At 41.5% G+C, this 16129-nt stretch overlaps 2 protein-coding genes across 2 annotated transcripts in view; one reads left to right on the top strand and one right to left on the bottom strand.

Annotated features, from left to right (window-relative positions):
* LOC109912707 (astrotactin-2-like) overlaps positions 1 to 16129 on the bottom strand; it is a 1431562-nt gene that overhangs the window by 533501 nt on the left and 881932 nt on the right. The gene's annotated exons all lie outside the window — the stretch shown is intronic.
* Positions 15697 to 16129, top strand: part of trim32 (tripartite motif containing 32) — a 4464-nt gene continuing 4031 nt past the window's right edge. Inside the window, exon 1 of the mRNA XM_020513993.2 lies at positions 15697 to 15920. The gene's annotated coding sequence lies outside the window, so the exon portion shown is untranslated. The remainder of the gene's footprint in view (positions 15921 to 16129) is intronic.

Below are 16129 nucleotides of genomic sequence, written 5' to 3'. Positions count from 1 at the left end.
GGTGTTGGGAAGCAGTCCCTGTGCAGAGGCTGGTGTTGGGGAAGCAGCCCCTGTGCAGAGGCTGGTGTTGGGAAGCAGCCCCGGTGCAGAGGCTTGTGTTGGGAAGCAGTCCTGGAGTACTGACCAGCACAAGGAGCAAGTTCTGGATGGAGGCCGGCATGGGGAAGCTGCCTCAGAGCAGTCCCAGAGAAAACCTACCTTGGAATATCTGAGAACCAGTGCAGGGCAGACTGGAGATTTGGAGCAGGGACAGTTGTTAGACTGGGATCTGGTGTGGGTGCCCAGACCATGTATGGATGCCCTGTGCTCAGCAACTGCAATGTAATAATTATTTGATTTTTTTTTAACTGACTGTAATGTCAATCCTTTCACTGTGCATTATTTCTGACTTATTATTTTACAGTATTTAAAGAATGCAACTACGTTTTTTATTCCTCTTTTGTATCTAAGATTTGTATATAGTTACTTGTACCTAAGATGGAGCCATAAGAACGCGACATTGTGAAACTTTTCATTGGACTCATATACTTCTGTACTTCAGCAAACATGACAATAAAGGATACTTTATTCTCGGTATGTTACAATGGTGTGGATCTTGGTGGAAGCTGGATTTGAATATCAGTGGATAAAGCAGACTTATTATTGTGAGGAAGTAATGTTTTTAAGCAACTTGGACAAGAAAGGGCCATCAACAATGTTAGTTTTTCCTTTATTCCATGTATGTGTCCTGGTCCTTATTTTGTTTTTTGAATAATTGTTAATCAGATATTTGTATCTCCTTTCTTTTACCTCATGCTTTGTTATTCTGCCATCTGACTGTCAACCAGACTGACTGCTGAGAACCCTGTTCACAGACCAAGTAGATCCCATCGAAGGCATTAAGGTGAAACTGATACTAAAAATGAGGAGGTTTGCCCTTTGGAACCTGCCAGAATCTTGTAAACAGCACGTTTAAAGGTGAATTGAGAATGCTATTTCTTTGCTATTGATTGCTAAATCCTTCTTTAAATCAAGCACTTTAATTTACAATTGTGTTCTGTTTTGTCTCTATCTGAATAAACCCCAGAGGTTGCTCCTCGTTGGAAGGCACCGAGCTCCTTGTTGGAGGGTACCACATAAGATGAGCACACTTCTATTTTTGGATTGGTAGGACTGGAACCAAGACAGGGCAGTGTCACTGAACTGAACAATGCGGGAAAAGATTTCAGATGAGCATGGTGTGGTGAAGCATTTTGAAGACTCTGGAGAGGTGGCGGAGGACAAGAAGGAACAATTGATTGCAGTCAGGGAAAAGTAATTAACAAATGTTAGGGGTTTTACAGCATTGTGGGTCTGGGTGAAAGCTGGATGTGGATATTGATGGAAGAATTGGACATGTAATTGGGAGCAAATTGAGAGGAAGCACCTTGGAAAAGGCCATCAGCAAAGAGCAATAATTATAGAAATTCAAGAGTGAGTCTTAATGGAATGGACCACCATGAGTCCATTTTAGAGTTAATATGCATTTACAGGACCATGAAATTATCTCTACTCCATACCTTGACTTGACTCCAACGGGGTTCTCAGGTGGAAGCTGATGATTCCATTTCTCAGTAGCCTTAGTGTCCGAAAGCATGAATCGAGTGGGACAGGCCACACATGCTTTACCCGGTAGTTGTTTTAAACATATAAAGGGCCCCCCTAACTAGCTCATCCAAAATGCACTGCTTTGGCACAAAAACCAGGAATGAGGGAACTGACTGTAGGTGCTACAAAAAGAGACACCACAGAACCCAGAGGGGTGTTCCAAAATGGCTCCAGTATTCTAGGGTGCTAAAGAGTGGTTCCAAAGCTGGTTGGGGGCAGTTGCAAAAGGAATCCAGAAGGTCTGAAAATATAACCAGAAAAGAAACCACTGGAAGTCCTTGGAGAGGGAAGTGATGAAAAGGATACCAAAGCCCTGAGAAAAACAACTAACGAACTAGCAGAAACCAAGAAATGCCAAACATAACCAAAACCAGAAGGAAAGGAGAAATTTCCTGAGAGGCTGGGCAGACACTATCTGAGGAACCAAGGAACTGGCTTCACTCAATGAACTGATACTGTGTGCAGGCTCCATGTAAGCAGACATGTGAGAGGTTTTTATTTATGCTCACAGGTGGGACATGAGCATCGCTGGCTGGGTCAACACTTATTGCTGATCCCGAAATGCCTTCTTGAACCGCTGCAGTCCACGTGTTGTGGGGACACTCAGAATGTCCTTAGAGAGGTAATTCCAGGATTTTGATCCAGTAACAGCAAATGAACAGTCATATATTTCCAAGTCAGAATGGTGAGTGGCTTGGAGGGGAACTTACAACTGATGGTGTTCCCATGTATCTGCTGCCCTTGTCCTTCTAGATGGAAGTGGTCGTGGGTTTGGAAGGTGCTATCTAAGGATCCTTGATGAATTTCTGCAGTGCATCCTGTAGATGGCACACACCGCTGCGACTGAGGTGGTGGTGGGAGAGGAAGTGGATGTTTGTGATGTGATGCCAGTCAAGTGGGCTGCTTTGTCCTGGATGGTGTCAAGCTTCTTGAATGTTGTTGGAGCAGTACCCATCCTGATGAATTTACCCAGCAGCGTGATGAAACGGCTGCAATCAAACACACCAGCTCAGTGAGCAAGTCTGCCACCTCTTTTGCCCGTGTTTGAACCAAGGCTGTAATGATGTCAATAGCTGAGTGACCTTGGCAAAACTCAAACTGAGTGTCCCTGAGCAGGTTATGCTGAGTAGGTGCTGCTTGACAGCAATGTTAATGATATAATCAGTGTTCCAACACTTTCCTGATGACTGAAAGTAAATTGATGGGGCAGTAATTGATTTGTCCATTTTTTGTGTAAGGAAAATACTTGGGCAATTTTCCACATTGTTGGGTAGATGCCAGTGTAGTAGCTACACTGGAAGAGCTGAGGTAGGGATGTGGCAGGTTCTGCAGCACAGGTCTCCAGTACTACTGTTGGAATGTTGTCAGGGCCCATAGATTTGGTAGTATCCAGCGCCTCCAACCATTTCTTGATATCATGTAGGATGAATCAATTTGGCCGAAGATTGGCTGCTGTGATGCTAGGGATCTTTGGAGGAGGTTAAAATGGATTATCTACGTGGCTTTATCTTCAGGACTCATGGTCTTCCTTATTATTGGGGAGGGGGATATTTGTGGGACCTTCTTCTCCTCAGAGTTTTTAAAAATTCATTAACAGGATGAGGGTGTCACTGGCTAGGCAGCATTTATTGCCCATCTTTAATTGCCCAGAGGGCAGTTCAGAGTCAGTCACATTGCTGTGGGTCTGGAGTCACATGTAGGCCAGACCAGGTAAGGATGGCAGTTTCCTTCCCTAAAGGACATTAGTGAGCCAGGTTGGTTTTTTCCAACAATCGACTCATGGTCATCATTAGATTCTTAATTCCAGATAGTTTTATTGAGTTCAAATTCCACCATCTGCCGTGGTGGGATTTGAACCTGGGTCCCCAGAATATTATCTGGATCTCTGAACTAACAGTCCAGCGATGATACCGCTGGGCTGTTGTCTCCCAGTGTCCGGGACACTGTCTGGAAAGTATGATTTGTCAGTTTGTTACTTGGTTATTCTGTGAGACAGTTCTCTCAATTTTGGCAATAGTCCCCAGATGCTAGTAAGGAGGACTAATGATACTCCTGAGGGGAGCTGAGAAGGTGCGGAGGTTAACCAGGGGCCATCAGTTTTAGAACATCATCTGGAAGATGAGATTGAACTTCCGGGAGAAGTCATCTGTCATCTGATACCACATGATGGTTTCTTTAACATTCTGTATTGCATGTGGCAAGTACATATAAACTTATTCCCATCTTGTCCCCTTACAACAGGAGACAGGCAGGGATCTCATGAACTTATGTAAATTAGGAAGTTAGGGAGGAAATTGTGGGGCCCCTTGAAGAAATATTTGCATCATGTATAACTATGGCTGAGGTGCTGGAGAGCGGCTAATGTTGTGCCTTTGTTTAGGAAGGAATGTAAGGAGAAGCTTGAGAACGAGAGCCCTGTGAGACTGATTCTCATGGTGGTTAAGTTATTGGAAGTGATTCTGAAAGGTAATATTTATATGCACTTGGAAAGGCAAGGACTGATTAGAGACAGTCAGCATGGTTTTGTGAAGGGGAAATCATGTCTCACAAACTTGATTGAGATTTTAAAGGAAGTAACCAAGAAGATTGATGAGGACAAAGTGGTAGACATTATTTACTTTACATAATTCTTTGAAGTTTGTGTCACATATAGATGGTGGTTAAGAAGGCATTAAGCACGTTTACCTTCAATTCTCGGACCTTTGAACATAAGAGTTGGGACATTATGTCGACACTTTACAGGACGTTGGTGAGGCCTCTTCTGGAGTACTGTGTCCAGTTCTGGTTGCCCTGTTATAGAAAGGATATTACTAAAGTGGAGAGGGCTCAGAAGACTGATTTTGCTGGGAGTGGAGGGTTTGAATTATAAAGAAAGGCTGGATAGGCTGGGTGTTTTTAACTGGAGCGTAGGAGTTTCAGCGGTTACCTTAGAGGTTTATAAAATCATGAGAGGTATAGATAAGGTGAATGGCAGGTGTCTTTTCCCTAGGGTGGGGGATTTCAAGACTAGGGGACATATTTTTAAGGTGAGAGGAAAAAGATTTTAAAAAAGACACGATGGGCAATTTTTTTACACAGAGAGTGGTTTATGTGTGGAATGCACTTCCAAAGGAAGTGGTGGATACCGGTACAGTTACAATGTTTAAAAGACATTTGATTAAGTACATGAATAAGAAATGTTTGGAGGAATGTGAGCCAGGTGCAGGCAGGTGGGACTAGTTTAGTTTGGGATTATGGTCAACATGAACTGGTTGGACTGAAGGGTCTGTTTTCATGCTGTATGACGCTATGACTCTAAATTTCTCCACGTAGGGAAAGTGTAGATTTCTTACCAGATGAAGGTACAATGGCTGTTGCTGGGAGGTCAAAGAAGTCTCCAAGGTAAATGGAAATCTTTCCATTGAGAGAGCAGGAGAGGCTCACATTCCTTTGGGTCCCACAAAGAAAGCCATGCCCACAAATCCTGCCCTGAACTTGTCTGTTTGTCTCCATGAAAACTTCCTGAACATTATCCTTATAAAGTTTTGCTTTGGTGCTGGATTCCAACCATCCAAATGTCCACTCTTGCCCTCTTGCCAGCTGCCATTTCTTATTAATTTACAGACATGCAGATAAAATATTCCTGGTCTCAAACTGGCATTGAGCATGTTTTGCTTTTTATCCATTATCTCTTATCTAACCCGCATCACTCAATTAGTCAAAGAAAATGACTTCTTCAGACTTTGCTTTCTTTCTCACTGTATGTTTTCACATGCTCAGTTAACTTTGTTCAATGCCCAAGTGGTGAATCAACAAGCAAATCTTGTTTTATTCCATCCCCACCACCAACTGACACTATTTCAGAATTGGAAGCTTGAGTATCAACCACAATCAGCAATTTTTTTCCAACAATCAAAATGCCCTTTTGAAACTAATATATTTTGTTGCTCATCTCTTTTAGCCTTTGAAGTAATCACAACGTTGAATATAGCTTTTATTACTGAATTGAACTCTTTAACAATTGACGATGATCACCAGATAACTTCTAGCAGAAGCCACAGAGTCCCTACAGTATGGAAGTAGGCCATTCAGCCCAACGAGACCACACCAATCCTTCTAAGAGCATCCCACCCAGGCTCACCTTCCAACCCTATCCCTGTGACCCTCCATTTCTCATGGCTAATCCACCTTCTGACATATTTCTGGACACTGGACAATTTAACACGGTCAATCCACCTAACCTTCACATCTTTGGACTGTGGGAGGAAACCGGGGCACCCAGCAGCAATCCACGCAGACACGGAGAGAATGTGCAAACTCCACTCAGACAGTCACCCGAGGGTGAAATCGAACCCGGGTCTCTGACACTGTGAGGCAGCAGTGCTAACCACCTATACTGATGTCATCAGTCATACTTATTAATGTTACACAAATGTTTTAAAATGCTATGGACTCATAAAACTTCAACTTGACAACAATGGCACAAAGTAATTTCATTGTTAGTATTTAAATATTATCAACGTTGCTGAGATCTTTAGGCTTCAATTTTCCCAGTGCTTTGAATGTATTGAAAACCTTGGTTTGCTCCACTCCCCAATCCCTGTAATAGTGCATGTCCATATTTGTTTTGGGCATGGATGTATGCACTCATTTAGTACATAATGTGGCACAACACGGGTTGAAATGACAATTGGGCTGACATATCTACATAAGTGCTGCTTCCTCAATGTTCCCGCAATATGGTAAAATAATCCTTGTCAAAATAAATCAAATATCATGATAATTCAACTACCTACCCAACAGGAACTCCAATTCGCAGGCCAAAAGACATTTTAACTTTGTTCCAATCGGTTTGAGCCTGTAGGACAATGGTTTTCTAGCGTGCCATCCCAGTGTGTCATGAAATTTTGTGCAAAGGTAATGAAAATCAATGTAAAGCAAACATGTTTCATGATAAACAATATTCTATGCAACCAAAATTTCAGCTTACAAAACATGTAAAAATTAAACGTCAAAGTGCAGTATTGGTCTTCAGATTCTGAAATATGAACATTCTAAATACATGAAGCCAAAGGGCAAAATTGAGATGATGTGATAAAAGTAGCTGTGCTGTCGAATTGTTTGTCTCAGTGAAGTGTACCATGTTACTGAAAAGATTGGGAACCAAAGCTGCGGGAGACACTTTTTGGCATGAATGCGATGGTGTGGCCTTGTGTTCCTTAATTATTTCAGTACACCATCCTTATCTTAGACAGTTCCCTGCTTCTTAAAACAATGGCACCTGAAAGTGAGGAAGGATGGAAAGACTCAGAAAAGGCACTGACTTGGCTTCGTGAAAGACCAAATGAAGAAAACCGGCTCTTTCAGGAATCAAATAAGTCGAGATGAAAGGAAACCATTTCTTCAACATTTGGTTCCTAACAGATCCGACTCAACTCTATTCGAATTTGGGAATTATATGAATTCAAACATCTGAGAAATCAACAGGGTAAAGAAAAAATGTGGTTTCATAGTTTTTTTAAGGTATCTTGGAACATTTTCTACTTTAAAGACCGTTTATAAATAAAGATATTTGCATGTACTAAAACTTCATTAGCACAGCACATGTGGATCATATCAAATATGCTCAAATCAGGTGTGACAAGTTAAGCCATCTCTCAATTATTTGGACTTACTGCTGTTTTTTTTCAATTTCTGTGCCAGTTCAAATTACCTTACTCATCTCTCAAAGTGTACATCCATTTTCCATCTCCCTGCAACAGGCTTGAGAGGTTGATTTGCCTGCTCCTGCTCCTAGCTTTTAGGTTCTTAGTATCTATCTCAGGTATTGGTTGAGGAATAAATGTGGTCCTGGTACACTGGAAGAAGTCTGTCATTTTCATCGAATATTGTTATAGGATATTTCACTTTCACCCCAGAGGGCAAACAAGAGCTTCTTCACTGTTCCATCTAAAACACAGCAGCTCTGACAGTGCAACACTCCTCCAGTACAACACTGAGATCTCATTCTACATCGTGCTTCAAGTCTTTGAAGTGATGCTTGTACCTACACTCATTTGAAGTAGAGCCAAGAATGCTTCTACAGATCACAGCTTTGTGAGCATTTGAGTACTTTGTTCAAATGGCCAGTATTTATGAGTGGGTCTTGGGACCCATTTCAGTCCATGTATCACAGTTACATTTGGTACATTTGGTACTTAGTTGATACCATAGAGTCATAGAGATATACAGCACAGAAATAGACCCTTCGGTCCAACTCTTCCATGCCGATCAGATAACCTAAATAAATCTGGTCCCATTAGCCACCATTTGGTCCATATCCCTTCCTATTCATGTACCCATCCAGATGCCTTTTAAATACTGTAATTATACCAGCCTCCACCACTTCCTCTGGCAGCTCATTCCAAATGCAACAATTAAATCAGAATTACTTGGGACACAGATATCCTGCTGATCACTTGATGCCAAAACAGAAGTACTGATGCCTTTTGTGGCTTCTGATGACCAATTGTAACATTCTTCCTTGAGAATAGCTAGTTTAGTACGGACCGCATGTTAAAATTGGAATCATACCAGTCTGAAGAGCTCTGCTGTTCACTGTGTAAATTCCCTAATCCATCAATGCACATCTTTGCTTTCAAATGACGTCTATTCCAGTGTCATTCTTACTGTAACAAAGATGTACTTATGCTAAATATTAATTTTAACTCTCCAGCTGGAAACATAAACTGGACCTTTCTAAATAAAATATAGTTTTATTTGAAGCAAGAGCCTTAAACTCCTCGCAAGCTGGACAACTCTAATTGAAAGATTCCAAGCAATAAGACTCCAAGAGATGACAAAAGAGATGTTTTCGAATAAGCCTGTTCAGGGATATTATTACACAACTCGGGAGCAGATAGCACTTGAACCTGGTTCTCCTGTCTCAGATGTAGGGGTATTACCATTGTACATTAAGACACCCCGCTTATAAAAAAAATGTGCAAGTTACCTATGGTAGTGAACAAATGAAAACAAACCATTTATTACCTGATTGATTGAACAAGTTACTGTGCTTCCAATTTAGTTTGCAACTTTACTCGATCAATTTACAGTTTGAATATACAATTACAGTTGGAATTATTGACAGTGAAGGGAGAAGTCAATTGAACTTCAATTTCACAGTAGCATCTCCAGAGAGGAAAAAAATACCATCCACAACTTCATACCACCTCTGTGCTGAAAGTACAAACATCTGATTTTACCTGCAGCCAAACAAGATAGCTAGAAAGCTACAAACTGTGAACAACTTTTATACTTTTGCAGACACTGATTTAACCACATCTACCTTTTGCTGCACTGTAACCTGAAGTAGTAAGTAACCTAATTAAACAAAAACAAAACTGTGCAGTCAACCAAAGAGAGGGGAAAAGAAGAAGATCCTTTAACCCCCTCCCTATCTGGTCATAGCACTAGCTTTATAAAAATTATTTGGTCGTTTTTAAATTAAAATAATATCAATTCGCAGATGTTTTAATTCTGGAAATAGCTTACTGACATATTTAGTATCAATGCTCCACTTTGTTTTTCTGAAAAAGTTCCGGTTCCATAGCCAGTGAGTTGCCTAACTAATATAGAGAGGAAATGAAGAAATCATACTCAGCAGGGCTAGCAGCATTTGTGAGAGAAAATGAGCTACTGTTTTTGGCCCTTCCTTTAGAATGTTTCTGATATTGCGGAGGTAATGAGTGAAGGGGACTTGGTGTAAACTAGATCACTGGCAACAGAGTTTTGTATGCCTTCAAGTCTATTGAGTATACAACGGGGAGAGACCATCCAGAAGCTCATTGGAAAAGCTCGTTGTAACGAAGGCCTGAATGGGAGTTCAGATCAAATGAGAAGTTATCAGGTGAGCTAATTCTGGGGTGATTTTACAGACGTTAAATAGATGGTTTACTGATGGCATGAATATGAAGTTACAATTATCTTGGAGTCAAATGTGACACCAAGGTTGTGAACAGACTGATTTAATCTCTAATTGACTCCAGGGAGAGTGATGGAGTAGATTGACAGGACTGAAGCTTGGATTGGGGACCAAAAACCCTGACTTCAGTCTTCCGACTATTTAGTTGGAGGAAGTTCTGCTCATCCAGCACTGGATGTTGAATAGCAGCCTGATCATTTAGCAACTGTGGAAAGGTCAAGAGACGTCGTGATGAAGTAGAATTGAGTGCGATCAGTCAACATGTAAAAACAAATGCTGTGCTTTCTGAGAATGACACCAAAGACAGCATGCAGATATGAAACATTGGCAGGACACGGATAGATCCTGGGAGATGGGGAGCACCAGATGTAACAATGTGGAAGCAGGAAAAGAAGTCATTGCAATTGGTTCTCTAGCTGCGTGGGATGAATGAAAATAAGACCAGTTAAGAAGCACCCCCACCCAGGTGGATGCTAGTGGCCCGGTATTGAAGGAGAATAGAGTAGTCAATCCTATCAAATGTTGCAGCTATCAAGAAAGAGTGAAAGTTAATCTTTGTGATCATCAAATAGGATATCACTTGTGTTCTGACCTGGTTTAGTACTGTGACAGGAGGGGGAGCCAACATGAGTTCTGGGAATGGTGGAATGAAGGTCAAAATGCCTTCAAAGACTTTGGGAAAGAAAAGGAAGTTGGAGATGGGACAGTAATTGCAAGGAGTCAATGATTGGTTTTCTGAAAGTGCATTCACGCTTGGTTTAAAGGAGATGCCTGAAAAGAGAGAGAAACCAACGATATTGGTTAACATGGGGACAAAGAGGGGAATTTGGGTGATCAGCAGTTTAGTGATTATAAGATCAAGGGAACAGGAGCTAAGTCTAATGGATACGAGGCGTTCAGAGAGTGGTGATTGTAGATAAGCTAGAGAAGGATGAAAATAATGAGCTAAGGCAGGAGGAGGAATTATAGGGAGTTAAGCCTGGTGGGCTAGAGAAAGAGTGGGTGGTGCAAAGGTAGTTGATTAGATTAAATCAGTCTTAATGAGAAAAGAGCTCCTTGTATTTATTTGGTGAAGCAGACAGGGAAGAGAGGGGTAAGACAGCTCACGTTTGGAGAAAAGAAGTTTAGATTATCTTAGCTTTTCTGGATGATATTGGAAGAGTGAGCACTTTGAGCAGATGATTGTAGTACCTGTGGTTCTTTAAATAGTCCATCCATACCTAGTAGTGGATGGCTAAACCAATTGTTTGTCATATCTTCGCAAGTTTGTATTGCTCGGACTTAATGGTGTAAAGATAAAACCTGTATCAACAGGAACAGCCAGGGCAAGAGAGATGAATTGTTTTATTGTGAATGAGGTCATGACAGATGCAGGTGAAGGTGCAGTTGAATAAAGACAAGATGCTTAATCACTTTTCAAAGCAGAAAGGGAAATGAATAGATTGTTCCTTCCAGAGAATGGAACAATGTGCTCTAAATTCAATGGCAGGATTTTTTTAGGTGGCATTCCTGCCAATTACAACAGTAATTCCACCTGTAACGGCTCTGAAGAGCATTAATTGGCTGGCGACTTAATCTCCATCCAAATCCCACCTCAGAGATCTGAACTCTGTTGTTGCAGCAATGGCGGCACTGACCCAGGAGTGGCTCCACAAGCTGTCCCCAGATTCTACATCCAGGAGTCCAAGACTTTATTAAGTGCGGGAAGATGAAGGGAGTTGGTTCGGGGGGTGCATGGCCCTGATGGGGGTTGAGGCTGGGTAGGGAGTGTGGGAGGAGAGGTTGGGAGTCTTGATAGAGAAGCTGGGGAGTGAAGGAACACCGTGAGGGGTGCTACTCAAGAACCTAATTTACAGCAGTGGTCGGCTGTCGTCCCAGATGAAATTGTGGAATAGGTGAACAGTGAGCAGAAAGATGGCAGGAAAGCTACCTGTAGAATTTTTGGAGCCTCAGCCTGCAAAGCTGCCTGTGGAGGACTGTAAGATTTTGCCCTCTGATTTCAGAATGAGGTTAAGCTTATTTATCAGGCTATTGTGAAAAAGTTTTTTGCAAGGTTTTTCATCAGGGTAGAAATTTAGGACAACATTTGCAGGGGCCAAATACCAGGAGTAAATGACTCAACGCATGTCAGAAGAACCTTTGTTCACAACCTAACCAATTAAGGGATATGAATAATTAACATTCTAATTGCCTAATTATTGAGAAAGAGCTACAATAATTGTTACAGAGGACTTTATTTCTTTCTCAACTCTTGAGAATTGGACAGGAATGACGCTTCTTTATTTTCTCGCCAGTTTCTGTTTTGGTTGATCTTTTTCATGTTGAGGAACTGAAAGCTGGTCCAACATGTCAAATGTCTAAATGACATTTCAACAGGGCTCAAAAGTTATTGGAATAGGCTACAAAAGATTCCACACTTTTTGTTCTCTGTAATTTAACTTAAATAGAAACTATTGTATTTTCTGCATTTCAGCTTCAATGTAACAGACTAGCTTTTAAATGCATTCATTGTTATCTTGAGCCTGAATGCAATGGCCCAATAATTTGACATTCGGCATTTCTCAAAATGCAAAGAAGTTGTGTAATAGTTCCAAAAACAAGGTACAGAGATACAAGCATAATTGCTAGTCCTGTGACAATCCACTTTGTGCATAAGGTTGAAACAAAATACAGGTTGACCATCATTAAATTGAAATCAACAAATGCTGGAGATCACAGCACGTCAGGCAGCATCCATTAAATTGTTCAAGCAACTGCAGTGCCCCAATTAAGAATAGAAATCATAGTGGTCAAAGGATCATTTGAGTTTAGACTGGAGGGGATTAATTTAGTAGATTAACATAAACAATATTGATTCAGCTTCCTGATATGCATTTCTTTTTAAAGTTTCTTCACACCTTGCCTTCTCTCTGGGAATAGTGAGAGGTGGTGAAAGAATTCTGGGATTGTTTACCAACTTGTTGATCCATGTCATGAGCATTCGTTATGGGTCCAAAAACTCCTGGCTTAGACCTTGCGCCTGGAGGTATTGATATTAAAACTGTGTCACACGACATCTTCAATATACATTAAGTCAATGGAAATAAAAAACAATCGGTGCCTAAATCAATGCCATCTGTTTTACACGAACAACCAAAGCCACCCTCTGCTTCTGAGTACCCATCAAAAGTCTACCTAGCCTTGACACATTTATTTTTTCCATATTGTCTGCACTATGATTATAAACACTTCAAAATTTAACTGAGACACAAGGGTAAACAAAAGCATTGGAGCTGCAGTTAATGCCAATATCCTGATCACAACACTTGGTCTGATCACAACTCATAGAATATGAGTTCCATGATTGGGGCTGTTAACCTGGTCCAATCAGGGAGCCCTGGCTGATACTTAAGAACACGAGTGTCAGACTGTTCACTCTGAGAGCTGGCTCTAAGGAAGCTGGATCAGTGCCAAGAATTCTCCATGTGTAAACAAAAGGTGACTTGGTGATGGGATACTGTCTCTGTGGAGTTATTTCACTAATATCTCATCATGCAAGTATGACTTCTTCAATCATAGGATTTACTTGATTTTTATAGAGTGCTTGATAAGATACCACGTAATAAATAACTAGCCCTTAAATGATGAAAACCAAATAATTCATAGATCATGGAGCTTTTTTGTGTGAACAGCTTTCTTCCTGATAATGACAAACCATTTTAATAACTTGTCTTTAAATATTGGATTTTCAATCTGATGGTGTCATTAAAAGGCCTTATTCCTGAAATCTTCTATATTAGTTTAAAAAATAAGTTAAACTTGACATAGATTTTGTCAGAAATATTAACATATTCATGCAAATAATAGAAATAAATAATAACTAAGCAATTACCCAAATGTGACAATATTCTGACCAATATAATCTGAAACAAAAACTATTAAAGTTCCCATTAGCAGATCAGAAATCAGGTGCCTAGCAATGTTCCATCACCTTAATAATAATGTATCAATAACTAACATTCTGAAGACACTCTCCAGTTTTATTCACACTGTTACCACAAAACAAGGCTCCAGTCAGTCTCCATAGAATCCTTACAGTGTGGAAACAGGTCCTTCAGCCCAAGAAGTCCACATCGCCTCTCAGTGCATCCCATCAATCCCCATATAACCCACTTAATCAACACATCCCCGAACACGATGGGCAATTTAGCGTGGCCAATCCATCTAGCATGCACATCTTTGAACTGTGGGGGGAAACCCATGCAGACACAGGGAGAACGTGCAAACTCCACACAGACAGTCACCCGAGGGTGGAATCAAACTCAGGCCCCTAGTGCTGTGAGGCAGCAGTGCTAACCACTGAGCCACTGTGCCGCCTCGATGTACCATCTCAAAAAAAGCCTTTTGAGTATTAAGCAAAATCTTCGCATTTAGCTATCAGATCTGGTTCACTTCCTTTCCTGATGTCCAGTTAATATTTAATCACACAGAGCTCATCTATTCTTTCCTGTTTTTTGTATCGTACCAATGACTTGTGTGGACTTAATATTATTCAGGAACAGGAAAAGTCAACAAACCTGTTCCTTTTTAATCTATCAGCCCATTATTGCGTCTCCAAATCAAATTTTTCCCTGTCCTCACTTTCCGACCAATCAAATAGTCACCCAACACAGCTTTTCCAACTATTTCAAAGATCCTGCCTTGCAATTGTTTCCACAAACCTAATGGGCCAAAATTTGTGGACTGAAGTAGGAACACAGGAATTAGGATCAAGAATAAGCCATTGTCATTTGCCAAGATCGCAGATAATATAGATGTGGCCTCAACTAAACTTCATTCCTGTTCCCCAATACCCTTGGCTCCCTTATCTAAAGCAATTGGGGCAGACAGGAAAATGGGTGGAGTTCATGGCAGTTACAGTCATTCAATTGCACAGATTTACTCCAGAGGTTTTGGACAGCAATGTGTTGTTATAAAAAGAAATATTGGTTGGCATGTTCCAGACACACACACCCATCCCCAACCCCCACAAAATTCAGGCCAGTTTCTTTTAGGCGAAAAAGATGTCCCTGACTTCCCTTATGATACATTTTTCAATGTTTTTATATTTGTTGTCTGATATTTGAATTTGTTGCCACGTTAACAGCTTGCTTGGATTCCTTTGTGAATGCCTTCCATCTGCTTGAAGAATCCAAACAGATCTCATTAGGCTTTCTTCTCTTCTGAAGAAAAGAATGCCAAACTTCCTATCTATTTCTAATTGACTGGATTCAAGATCCATAGGAATACACATCAATCAGGTTCTGCATTTACACTGAAACAAGTAGCTTTACATCAGTACCACATTCCCATAAGCAAAAAATTTTTCCAAGTATTCAGAAACTCTGTTTCCTAAGCACTGAACAATGTTGTGTACAAGCTGCACCATTGTGCACCAGTACCACAACTCAAAACTTCCCATGGGGGATGTGCTCACGTTATTCCTTTTTTTGTAATTTCAAAACTGACTAGGGCCACACTTCAAAAAAGTACTTAATAGTCTAGTGTTAGTGGGAATGTATAAGAACTTGGCGATAACCAGTGGTTGTGAAAATGCAACTTTTTTCTTTTCAAGAAAATGCAAATAGTGGGATATACTTTGCAGTACGATTTTGCAGAACGAGTATGCTTTTATTTGGGTTTCAGCAGCTATGGTCAAGCAGTGCGATTTTGCAAAACGTGTACGCTTTATTTATCACTGGGATATTGCTACGACACGGATACAACACCGCTAAAACGTTTGGAAATAAAAGGCAAGGAACTTGGCAGAGTGAAAAATAGTAATGATCCACCTTCATAAACATGCATATTTTATATCTCATAAGTACAAGTAAAATAATGACACTCATTATTGCACACAATCCCACCGAAGGGGGAATAAAAAAACTTCAATGATTTCGGGGAATATGTTGGTTCGCAACACACCTCGGCGCAATTGCGCACGCGCGTTCTCTTCCCGGGCTGGATTCCAGAGCCGATACCCTGGAGGGAAAGTGGTGAGGGGTTTGATTGACAGCAGAGGAGGGCCAATCAGTTTCACGTGTGCCCCCCCGCCGTTGGCGGCGGACGACAAAACCAATCGGGCGAGGGGCGGGTGACGTCACAACGGGGCCTGGAAGCTGCCTGGCGAGGGGGAAGCCGGCGACCGGAAGGGCGCGGGTGCGCGCTCCGCACGCCTGCTCGCGGGGGGTGTAGAGAGCGCGGGCGCGCACGCACGAAGGGGCGGTGGGTGACAGGTGAGCGCCGCACTGCAGGCGCGGGGTCTGCTTCCAGGGCCGCCCCGCACCCCCTTCCCCTAACGATCAGGACAGGAACCTGAAGGACTGAGCCAGCGGTAAATGTCTTCACTTGCTTTTGTAAAAAATTATGTTTCTGTGTATACACATTATATATTCATAATGCATTGGTAGACCGCTGCGTTTCAGAAATTTGATCCGAGGCGGGTTTTGTTTGTCTTTAGGATTTCTCGCCGAGGCCTAATAACTCGACCCTTAGGATTTGGGTATCCGCTTCCAGAAGCGTCTGGAGAAGCAGTGTTCCTCA

The sequence above is a fragment of the Rhincodon typus genome, chromosome 28, assembly GCF_021869965.1.
Source record: "Rhincodon typus isolate 14 chromosome 28, sRhiTyp1.1, whole genome shotgun sequence".
NCBI lineage: Eukaryota > Metazoa > Chordata > Chondrichthyes > Orectolobiformes > Rhincodontidae > Rhincodon > Rhincodon typus.
Note: the sequence above shows the minus strand (reverse complement) of the source record. Positions and strands in the feature narration are given on the sequence as shown.